This window comes from Xenopus tropicalis, chromosome 2, assembly GCF_000004195.4.
Source record: "Xenopus tropicalis strain Nigerian chromosome 2, UCB_Xtro_10.0, whole genome shotgun sequence".
Lineage (NCBI taxonomy): Eukaryota > Metazoa > Chordata > Amphibia > Anura > Pipidae > Xenopus > Xenopus tropicalis.
In genome coordinates, this window is record NC_030678.2 from 8,326,786 (window position 1) to 8,339,755 (window position 12,970).

Here is a 12,970-nt window from a genome sequence, read left to right on the forward strand (position 1 = left end):
ATATAGAAACGAGTTGCTGGAAAGCTGCACACCATAAGAGCAAGATAATACCTGGGTGCCAGTGCTGAAAGCGTAGATACACAGGGTTGGAATGACAGCACACGCAGGATGTTTTTCAAGAAGAATCACAGAGGTTTAGATAAATAAATGTGAGGCTTTATTCAGTCCGACGTTTCAGTTCCTATCTGGAACTTTCATCAGGGACAGTCCCTGTCCCTGATGAAAGTTCCAGATAGGAACTGAAACGTCGGACTGAATAAAGCCTCACATTTATTTATCTAAACCTCTGTGATTCTTCTTGAAAAACATCCTGCGTGTGCTGTCATTCCAACCCTGTGTATATATATATATATATATATGGGTACTAGATACAATCATGTGTGAGGAGTGCGGCCTCCCTGGCCAGAGTCACTAACAGCAAAATAAATGTGGGATTAGCGCCTTTCAAGTACTAATAATCCTCCCCCCGCCTCCCCGTGCCGCTAATGCTCCCTGCCATTCTGCCTGTCCCCTGCTTCTTACTCCCCATTTATTTCCCTTATTTATACTTTCCAAGCACATCCACGTATAATGCCGAGCGGCTCTCTAGCAATTCTGTTGCATAATTACCGCACTCCTCAACCAGCGTTGGGGCCCCCAGAGCTAATAATTTGCCCCTTCACCGCTTCCCGGCTCTTTCAAACGAATGTCGTTCCCTCTCCGCCTCTGGGCAATGCTGCATTAATGTAATTCCTATCATCTTTCTCTATGAAAAGCTGTTATGGATTCTTCCTCTTGCCTTTGGCACCCGCAGTTCTATATAAATAATCGACGGCAGCGTCTGTACCTCCTAGGGCTCAGATAGTAACCAAAGCACCAAGCCAGACACTGACGCAAAATTGCACATGCATTGATGCCATTCACACAAGTACATGCGTCCATACATGCATCAACATTTTATTCTTGAACCAACAAATGTATTTGTAGCTGTAATATTGGTGTGTAGGCGAAATCTCAGTGCCTTGTGCCTGAGTCTGAGCTTTCAGCCAGCGCTACCCATTAGAACTGCTTTCAGCTAACCTATTGTTTCTCCTACTCCCATGTAACTGGAGGAGTCCCAAGCCAGACTTGGATTTCTTACTATTGAGTGCTATTCTGATACCTACTGGGAGCTGCTATCTTGCTCCCTTCCCATTGTTCTGCTGATCGGCTGCTGGGGGTAAAGGGGGGGATATCACTCCAACTTGCAGCGCAGCAGTAAAGTGTGCCTGAGTCTGAGCTTTCAGAAGGAGCCAGCGCTACACATTAGAACTGCTTTCAGCTAACCTATTGTTTCTCCTACTCCCATGTAACTGGAGGAGTCCCAAGCCGGACTTGGATTTCTTACTATTGAGTGCTATTCTGATACCTACTGGGAGCTGCTATCTTGCTCCCTTCCCATTGTTCTGCTGATCGGCTGCCGGGGGGGATATCACTCCAACTTGCAGCGCAGCAGTAAAGTGTGCCTGAGTCTGAGCTTTCAGAAGGAGCCAGCGCTACACATTAGAACTTCTTTCAGCTAACCTATTGTTTCTCCTACTCCCATGTAACTGGAGGAGTCCCAAGCCGGACTTGGATTTCTTACTATTGAGTGCTATTCTGATACCTACTGGGAGCTGCTATCTTGCTCCCTTCCCGTTGTTCTGCTGATCGGCTGCTGGGGGTGGGGGGGTGCATATAACTCCAACTTGCAGCGCAGCAGTAAAGTGTGAGTGAAGTTTATCAGAGCACAGGTCACATGGCTGTGGCACCCTGGGAAATGAAGAATATGGCTAGCCCCGTGTGAAATTTCAAAATTAAATAGAAAAAAATCTGTTTTTAAAAAATGGATTCTGGTTTGCCTGCTCTGAGACATTGCTCATTGCAGTTGAATTACCATTTCCGGACCCCCTACTGCCCAGAACTTGGGCCAATCAGCTGCCAGCCCCCAAGAATGGCATTATGCTTTTCCTGGGCACATTCATCTTACAGTTTAGGATTCTAACCCCCCCGTGGCTTCGGAAGATTACATGGGTAGGGAAGTCTCTGAGGGATCAAACCCACACTTCCACTTAAAGTTGCCCCCAGCAGCTCACCTATCTTGGATCTTGTTCGGCCAGTTCTGGCTGCTATGAAGCTGCACTTAGGGGGTTGTTGCAAATCATCATGCAGAAAATGAGGTTTTTCATAGAAGCTGATGCTACGGGGCTGACTATATCTTCCATGTAATGTAAATCTGAATTAATTACTACTTAGCCTTGTACTGTGACTTTTATATTCTATATATACAGTATATTGTGCCATTTATATTCTATATATACAGTATATTGTGCCATTTATATTCTATATATACAGTATATTGTGACATTTATATTCTATATATACAGTATATTGTGACATTTATATTCTATATATACAGTATATTGTGACATTTATATTCTATATATACAGTATATTGTGCATTTATATTCTATATATACAGTATAGTGTGCCATTTATATTCTATATATACAGTATATTGTGACATTTATATTCTATATATACAGTACAGTGTGCCATTTATATTCTATATATACAGTATAGTGTGCCATTTATATTTTATATATACAGTACAGTGTGCCATTTATATTCTATATATACAGTATATTGTGCCATTTATATTCTATATATACAGTATATTGTGCCATTTATATTCTATATATACAGTATATTGTGCATTTATATTCTATATATACAGTATATTGTGTCATTTATATTCTATATATACAGTATAGTGTGCCATTTATATTCTATATATACAGTATATTGTGACATTTATATTCTATATATACAGTATATTGTGCCATTTATATTCTATATATACAGTATATTGTGCATTTATATTCTATATATACAGTATAGTGTGCCATTTATATTCTATATATACAGTATATTGTGCCATTTATATTCTATATATACAGTATATTGTGCATTTATATTCTATATATACAGTATAGTGTGCCATTTATATTCTATATATACAGTATAGTGTGCATTTATATTCTATATATACAGTATATTGAGCCATTTATATTCTATATATACAGTATAGTGTGCCATTTATATTCTATATATACAGTATAGTGTGCCATTTATATTCTATATATACAGTATATTGTGCATTTATATTCTATATATACAGTATATTGTGCATTTATATTCTATATATACAGTATTTGTGCATTTATATTCTATATATACAGTATAGTGTGCCATTTATATTCTATATATACAGTATAGTGTGCCATTTATATTCTATATATACAGTATATTGAGCCATTTATATTCTATATATACAGTATAGTGTGCCATTTATATTCTATATATACAGTATAGTGTGCCATTTATATTCTATATATACAGTATATTGAGCCATTTATATTCTATATATACAGTATAGTGTGCCATTTATATTCTATATATACAGTATAGTGTGCCATTTATATTCTATATATACAGTATATTGTGCATTTATATTCTATATATACAGTATATTGTGCATTTATATTCTATATATACAGTATTTGTGCATTTATATTCTATATATACAGTATAGTGTGCCATTTATATTCTATATATACAGTATAGTGTGCCATTTATATTCTATATATACAGTATATTGTGCCATTTATATTCTATATATACAGTATAGTGTGCCATTTATATTCTATATATACAGTATATTGTGCCATTTATATTCTATATATACAGTAAAGTGTGCCATTTATATTCTATATATACAGTATATTGTGCCATTTATATTCTATATATACAGTATATTGTGCATTTATATTCTATATATACAGTATTTGTGCATTTATATTCTATATATACAGTATATTGTGCATTTATATTCTATATATACAGTATTTGTGCATTTATATTCTATATATACAGTATATTGTGAGTGGGTCCCTAAGCTCAGGTAAGTGACAGCAGCCTAGAGAATGAGCTGGGAATCAGCAGAAAAGAATATGGGGGGGGGGGGCTCCTGGGGCATCTTTAGGGGGACAGATCTTCCCTGCTAAAGGGCTGTGAAGGCTTTGAGCCAGTAAAGAAGCCATCGGGCCATTTCTAGCCTACTTGAACCTTTGGTTCTCCTGTAAAAGTTTGAATTGCTTTTACTATTCCGATTGCACTAGATGAGCAAAAACGACTCCCTGGCTGGTTGCTATGGATTACTAGACTGACCTCAAAATTCCAGACTCCAGCACTATTGCATCTACGCCCCCCCCCCCATGGGGCACTGAGTGTGGGGCCAGTAACTCCTAGTTACCCCATGGGATAAATAAGCCCTTGCCAGTGAGGGTAACACAGTACAAAGGACTCCGTGCGAGAGCCGTACGGCTGATAATTGGAAGTTACTCATTAAGCCAATAGAGTGCCAGTTGGGTCAGGGTAACAATGAGCCGTCTATTCACTCCCAGCTCATTTCTACTGAATACTATCACTATCTGCAACTGATTCATATGAGTATTACCTTCATTTTCCTTCTTTAAACTGCTTCCGAGGAGTTTGGTAGTTATGGACAACAGCTGGGCGGCCAATGTGTCTCTGCAATAGGCAACTCCCAGCAGCCTTCGGGGATGCACAGAGTTAAAGGGGATACAGGGGGTGTTACACTTAGGGGCCCCAGGAAACATAAAAGATTCAAAGGTGGCAAAGAGGTAGGGCTAATGGGGCAGAGGGCGGGGTTAGGGTGGATTGTGGGTGGGCTTCAGCATAATGAGCTGCATCTGGGGGTGTGGTAAATGTGTAATTTTTTTTATTGGGGCCCCATTGTACTTTTTGGCAATGTTCTCCACCCCCAGGGGCCCATGTAATAATTATGGCCCAGCTAATGTAATAGAATGGGGCCCCATGATTCCTGATGCCCTGGCACTGCATAAGTAGTAGGCACACATGCGGAGTGTATGGTAGCCATTGTGCACCTACCAATTAATTACATTTTTTAATTATTTGCCTTTCTCTTCTGCCTCTTTCCAGCTTTCAAAATGGGGGTCACTGACCCCAGCAGCCAAAACCCTATTGCTCTGTGAGACTCCAATTGTATTGTTATAGTTACTTTTTATGACTTATCTTTTTACACAGGCCCACTCCTATTCATATTCCCATCTCTCTTTTCAACCACTGCCTGGTTGCTAGGGTAAATAAGACCCTAGCAACCAGATAGCTGCTGAACACACAGCTAAATAACTGTAGAACCATAAAAAATGAAGACCAATTGCACATTGTCTCAGAATATCAATATCTACATGCTATTAAAAGTTAATTCTAAGGGCGGGGTTAGGGTGGATTGTGGGTGGTGTTTCAGCATAATGGGCTGCATCTGGGGGTGTGGTAAATGTGTAATTTTTTTATTGGGGCCCCATGATTCCTGATAGTAGCCATTGTGCACCCATTAGTGTGCCAGGGTTTGCACCTACCAATTAATTAAGTTTTTTAATGATTTGCCTTTCTCTTCTGCCTCTTTCCAGCTTTCAAATGGGGGTCACTGACCCCAGCAGCCAAAAACTATTGCTCTGTGAGGCTACAACTGTATTGTTATTGTTACTTTTTATTACATATCTTTTTACGCAGGTCCTCTCCTATTCATATTCCCATCTCTCTTTTCAACCACTGGTTACTAGGGTAAATAAGCCTGGTTACTAGGGTAAATAAGACCCCAGCAACCAGATAGCTGCTAAAATACCAAATGGAGAGCTGCTGAACACACAGCTAAATAACTGTAGAACCATAACAAATTTAGGGGGTTAGGGTGGATTCTGGGTGGTCTTCAGCATAATGGGCTGCATCTGGGGGTGTGGTAAATGTGTAATTTTTTTTATTGGGGCCCCATTGTACTTGGGGCAGTGCTCTCCCCCCCCCCCAGGGGCCCATGTAATAATTATGGCCCAGCTAATGTAATAGGATGGGGCCCCATGATTCCTGATGGTAGCCATTGTGCACCCTTTAGCGTGCCAGGGTTTGCACCTACCAATTATTTATGTTTTTTAATTATTTGCCTTTCTCTTCTGCCTCTTTCCAAATGGGGGGTCATTGACCCCGGCAGCTAAAACCCATCTCTCTTTTCAACCACTGGTAAATAAGACCCTAGCAACCAGATAGCTGCTAAAATACCAAATGGACACTGAATACACAGCTAAATAACTGTAAAACCATAAAAAATGAAGACCAATTGCGCACTGTCTCAGAATATCAATGTTTACATCATATTAAAAGTTAATGTAAAGGGGAACTACTCCTAAAATCGCAAAGGATTTGGGATTCGCCCGGATCATAGAATAGTGGATTTGGCGCTGAAATACTCAAATACTAAATTCCACTAGAAAGTGCTTTGGGGATAACATGAGACTCCCCGGCGCCCGAGTGGCAGGTTCAAGTGAGCAGGGGGTAAAGGGCTCCCATATAGAGGAGAGCAGGCAGTTTATTTCGGCACAAAGCGGCGCTTAGAGCTGGGAATGGCTCTTTGAAAGGCACAAAGTGGCGCCATTTATACAGGTTAAAGAGCCGGGGTGCCTGGGGATTTGTTTGCAGCATCACTGATATCGACACACAAAAACACGTGTTAAGTGACACTCGGCTCTACAGCCACTCAATAGCAACATCCTCATTACGGCTCGGCGGCTCGGCTTCCTAACAGCCTCTTGTGCGGCCCCCGCCGCACCCTCTCTGGCTCCTTTATTTCTCACCTTGTGCAGCCAATGTCGTGCCAACGTAACCTGGCACAATTACCCTTAAAGGAACAGTACAGTGTAAAAATTAAACTGGGTAAAATAGACAAAGTTTCTAATATAGTTAGTTAGGCAAAAATGTCATCTATAAAGGCTGGATTGAGCGGATGTCTAACATAATGGCCAGAACACTGCTTCCTCCTATACAGCTCTCTAACCTCTTAGTTAGTCAGGGGGGTGGGGCACATGGGACATAACTGTTTGTGAGCACCCAGGTCAGATTCAAATGCAAACTAACTGACATTTATGTCCCATATGGCCCCCCTTAAGTCACTGATTGGCTACTGACTGCTGTAGTCTGACCCTGTATATATATATATATATATATATATATAAAATACTCTTTGTACTGTTATTTCTCCCCCCAGGGCCCCGCTCCCCCCAGTCCGACCCTGTATATATCAAATACTTTTTGTACTGTTATTTCTCCCCCCAGGACCCCGCACCCCCCAGTCCGACCCTGTATATATATATATATATAAAATACTTTGTGTACTGTTATTTCTCCCCCCAGGGCCCCGCACCCCCCAGTCCGACCCTGTATATATAAAATACTTTGTGTACTGTTATTTCTCCCCCCCAGTCCGACCCTGTATATATATATATATATATAAAATACTCTTTGTAATGTTATTTCTCCCCCCAGGGCCCCGCTCCCCCCAGTCCGACCCTGTATATATAAAATACTTTTTGTACTGTTATTTCTCCCCCCAGTCCGACCCTGTATATATAAAATACTCTTTGTACTGTTATTTCTCCCCCCAGTCCGACCCTGTATATATAAAATACTCTTTGTACTGTTATTTATCCCCCCAGTCCGACCCTGTATATATAAAATACTCTTTGTACTGTTATTTCTCCCCCCAGGGCCCTGCGCCCCCCGGTCCGACCCTGTATATATAAAATACACTTTGTACTGTTATTTCTCCCCCCGGTCCGACCCTGTATATATAAAATACTTTTGTACTGTTATTTCTCCCTCCAGGGCCCTGCGCCCCCCAGTCCGACCCTGTATATAACACTCTTTGTACTGTTATTTCTCCCCCCAGTCCGACCCTGTATATATAAAATACTTTTGTACTGTTATTTCTCCCCCCAGGGCCCTGCGCCCCCCAGTCCGACCCTGTATATATAAAATACTCTTTGTACTGTTATTTCTCCCCCCAGGGCCCTGCGCCCCCCAGTCCGACCCTGTATATATAAAATACTCATTGTACTGTTATTTCTCCCCCCAGTCCAACCCTGTATATATAAAATACTCTTTGTACTGCTATTTCTCCCCCCAGTCGGACCCTGTATATATAAAATACTCTTTGTACTGCTATTTCTCCCCCCAGTCGGACCCTGTATATATAAAATACTCTTTGTACTGTTATTTCTCCCCCCAGTCGGACCCTGTATATATAAAATACTCTTTGTACTGCTATTTCTCCCCCCAGGGCCCCGCACCCCCCAGTCTGACCCTGTATATATAAAATACTCTTTGTACTGTTATTTCTCCCCCCAGTCGGACCCTGTATATATAAAATACTGTTTGTACTGCTATTTCTCCCCCCAGGGCCCCGCACCCCCCAGTCTGACCCTGTATATATAAAATACTCTTTGTACTGTTATTTCTCCCCCCAGTCGGACCCTGTATATATATATATATATATATATATATATATATATATATATAAAATACTCTTGGTACTGTTATTTCTCCCCCCAGTCGGACCCTGTATATATATATATATATATATATATATATATAAAATACTCTTGGTACTGTTATTTCTCCCCCCAGGGCCCTGCGCCCCCCAGTCAGACCCTGTATATATATAAAATACTCTTTGTGCTGTTATGTCTCCCCCCAGGGCCCTGCACCCCCCAGTCTGACCCTGTATATATAAAATACTCTTTGTACTGTTATTTCTCCCCCCAGTCGGACCCTGTATATATATATATATATATATATATATATATATATATATATAAAACACTCTTGGTACTGTTATTTCTCCCCCCAGGGCCCTGCGCCCCCCAGTCAGACCCTGTATATATATAAAATACTCTTTGTGCTGTTATGTCTCCCCCCAGGGCCCTGCATTATCAGAGACAGAGGCCTTGCTGATCAGTCTGACATCACCGAGGCAGGAATTTGTGGCATCCAAACCAGTGCGGCCACTTCTCACTTATAAATCTGGCACTGTGGCTCTATTTCATGGCTACGTGTGGCCCCTCCCTTCTGTCTCCTACACACATAACAGGAACCTCCATGCTGTAACTATGTGCTGAAACTACAGCTCCCAGCATCCCTTGAGAACCGCCAGACAGTTTTTTTTAATTATTTGCCTTACTCTTCTGACTCTTTCCAGGTTTGAAATAGGGTATCACTGACTCCGGCAGCCAAAAAATTATTTTTGTTATCGTTACTTTCTATTACTTATCTTTTTATTCAGCCCCTCTCCTATTCATATATCTCTCATTCAAACTACTCCCTGGTTGCTAAGGTAATTTGGACCCTAGCAACCAGATAGCTGCTGAAATTCCAACCTGGGGGGTATATATATCAAAAAGTGAAAAGTCAGAAATTCTACCACTCTCTATTCATTTCTATGGCATTTTTAAAGACATATTTATCAAAGGGTGAAATTTCACTTTCACTCATTGATAAATACTCTTTTAAAAATCCCATAGAAATGAATAGAAAATGGCGGAATTTCACTGTAGCGGACTGTAGGGAGCTCTGACTTTACTGTTTGATAAATATACCCCCTGGAGTGAAATAATTAGAAACCACCAATAATGATGACCAATTGCAGAGTCGCACTTTCTACATTATACTAAAATTTACCCCTTGCATTCCCACTAGGGATACACCGAATCCAGGATTTTTTTGGTATCTGAATCATAATTAGCATTTGGAAGGGTTAAATGTTAGGGGGGGGAAATTTTCTTTTTTTTAACCCTTCCCGATCCTACTTACCATGTGCTAATTAGGATTCAGTTTGGTATTCGGCCAAATCCATCAGGGTGGGTTGAGGGGTTCAGCCGAAGCCAAAACACTGGGTTCGGTGCATCCCGAATTCCTACACAGAGGCAGAGGTTGGGGGGGGGGGGGTCCATATTTTCATTTTGATGGTTTAGGCTAATGAGGGTATGTTTTGGGCAAAAAGAATTATTGTTAGGTCTGAGTGTAGACTTGGACCCCAAATCTCAGAACCCCAAGGCACAGAAGGGTGTATCTGGGACAAGGAATATCCATGGGAGCATATTTATAATGGGGCACACCCAGGGGGTACCGGTGTAGGGTCAGGGTGCCTGCGCTTATTCACATATACCCGAATACTGCCACCCCTGCCACATATTCTGCCCTTTCAACCCCTTTCCATTTTTTGGCTGCCAGTACATAAATAAGAGTAAATAACAGACTCAACTTCTGTTTGTCATCTGGATGTGCCGGCAGATTGGCGCAGCCCTTTGTGTTCCCAATGCTCAAAGCCACCTACGCACCTACGCACTTGAAAAGTCCTTGAAAGCCCTTCATTTCTGCGGCTTGAAGTGTATTGCTCTTATTCCCTGGATACCTACTTATGGCAGGTCAGTTCCACACAATCACCCTCCTCTCCGCAGTCAGGCCTAATGGTGTGTGTGTGCGTCAGTTTGTGCGTTTGTGTGTAATAATGGCAGCTCTGTAACCTAGTAGCCCAGGGTCAGATTGGGGGGTGCAGGGCCCACCGGAGCTTCTGTCCCATGGGCCCTGCAGGTGCCCCCACCGGCTGCGTCCCCTAACCCTCCCCGCAGGGTCCTCCACCCGACGTCCTCCCCTGAGCATGCGTAAATTTAACCCGTCAGGGGAGGAACGGTCGGGCAGAGGGAGAGGCAGAAGGGTCGGGTCTGGGCCGGGATTTTTCCCAGTGTCCCGGAGGCCCAGTCCGACCCTGGCTGCGCCAACCTTCCATTCCCCCACATTGCCCCTCTGTATACTCAAAAGATTTCCCATAGTGCCCCTGCAAAGGACTTGTCAACCCCATAAATAAGTTTTTGCCTAATAAAAGAAAACATGGTTCTAAGCCACTTTCCAATATGAATTTATTAAAAAATTCAGTGCTTTCAAAGTTATGTGTAAATGTAATTGCTACTGAAAGTAGGGATGCACCAAATCCAGGATTCGGTTCGCTATTCGGCCAGAATTCGGCCCTTTTTGGCAGGGTTCTGATTCGGCCGAATCCATGGTCCCGGCCAAACCAAATCCGAATAGTATATGTTAATTAGGATTTGGTTCAATATTCGGCTGAATCCCTTAACATGGATTCGTGGGTTCGACGAACCCGAAAAACTGGGTTCGGTGCATCCCTAATTGAAAGCAGCATTTGCTAACTCCTTGTGTTACATTGTTTCAGGGGTCAGTCTCCCCCAGCGAGTCAGGTCTGTCAGGCTGCTGCCTTGTGTTACAGTGTTTCAGGGGTCAGTCTCCCCCAGCGAGTCAGGTCTGTCAGGCTGTTGCCTTGTGTTACATTGTTTCAGGGGTCAGTCTCCCCCAGCGTGTCAGGTCTGTCAGGCTGCTGCCTTGTGTTACAGTGTTTCAGGGGTCGGTCTCCCCCAGCGAGTCAGGTCTGTCAGGCTGCTGCCTTGTGTTACACTGTTTCAGGGGTCGGTCTCCCCCAGCGAGTCAGGTCTGTCAGGCTGCTGCCTTGTGTTACAGTGTTTCAGGGGTCGGTCTCCCCCAGCGAGTCAGGTCTGTCAGTCTGTTGCCTTGTGTTACAGTGTTTCAGGGGTCAGTCTCCCCCAGCGAGTCAGGTCTGTCAGGCTGCTGCCTTGTGTTACACTGTTTCAGGGGTCGGTCTCCCCCAGCGAGTCAGGTCTGTCAGGCTGTTGTGTTACATTATTTCAGGGGTCGGTCTCCCCCAGCGAGTCAGGTCTGTCAGGCTGCTGCCTTGTGTTACAGTGTTTCAGAGGTCAGTCTCCCCCAGCGAGTCAGGTCTGTCAGGCTGCTGCCTTGTGTTACACTGTTTCAGGGGTCAGTCTCCCCCAGCGAGTCAGGTCTGTCAGGCTGCTGCCTTGTGTTACACTGTTTCAGAGGTCAGTCTCCCCCAGCGAGTCAGGTCTGTCAGGCTGCTGCCTTGTGTTACATTGTTTCAGGGGTCAGTCTCCCCCAGCGAGTCAGGTCTGTCAGGCTGCTGCCTTGTGTTACATTGTTTCAGGGGTCAGTCTCCCCCAGCGAGTCAGGTCTGTCAGGCTGCTGCCTTGTGTTACATTGTTTCAGGGGTCAGTCTCCCCCAGCGAGTCAGGTCTGTCAGGCTGCTGCCTTGTGTTACATTGTTTCAGGGGTCAGTCTCCCCCAGCGAGTCAGGTCTGTCAGGCTGCTGCCTTGTGTTACATTATTTCATATGCCAGAGCCCCCGGGGCAGGGAATAGAAAAGGACAGACAAACACTGCTTCTAATAGCAATTATATATACAAATAACTCAAAAACAAATTGTAATAAATGTGTATTGCAAAGTTGCTTAGAATTTTCGTTTTCTTTTATTAGGCAAAAATATATTCTGGGTTGCCTTGTCCTTTAAAGTACTTTTAGCACTCACCATGCTCACGGACTAGATGTCTGTAATGTTAGTATATTATAACTCTCCACCATTCAGCAAACTGTTCAACCTGTAGATTACATGCTCTGGCACCCCTGTAGTACATTGCATAGAAGCTTAGTAGTAAGTATGGAATAGTGGAAAGCTCATAATAAGTGTCACTTGGATGAAAGGAGACGTAAGTGAAAACCTTAAAGGCATCAAAGGAATGAGCCGAGTTCAGGAGGGCAATGGGAAATACTAGAAGCAGCCATGCCCTGAAGCTCTCAGGTGGGAAGCCTAGGAAAGGGTGCTAGCAGACTAGCATTTCCCCCAAAAGCAGCAGAGACCCTATGGCTCACTTACTGAAGCTGGCCATACACAGGCTGATAATAGCTGATTATTCTGCCCCTCCAAACGGAGTTGGTAGCTTACTGGCCTGTGTATGGTGCCTACTGGCCAGCCTGCCTGGCAGATATCTGGACAACATCAGCCTATCTCTATAATACCCCAGGATGATCTAATCACTGGCCCAAAGCCAAACTGGGCAAAGATCCGCTTGTTTGGTGAGGTTACCAAACCAGTAGCTCTTTCCCCGGTTTGGCTCTGGTGCAACTACTGGGTCATCCTGGGGTCTTAAGGAGATGGGTTAGG

General features: G+C 43.2%; 1 protein-coding gene across 2 annotated transcripts in view; it reads right to left on the reverse strand.

Moving 5' to 3' along the window:
- The window catches only part of bcl9 (BCL9 transcription coactivator), a 165,254-nt gene that overhangs the window by 80,015 nt on the left and 72,269 nt on the right, over nt 1-12,970 (reverse strand). The window lies entirely within an intron of this gene.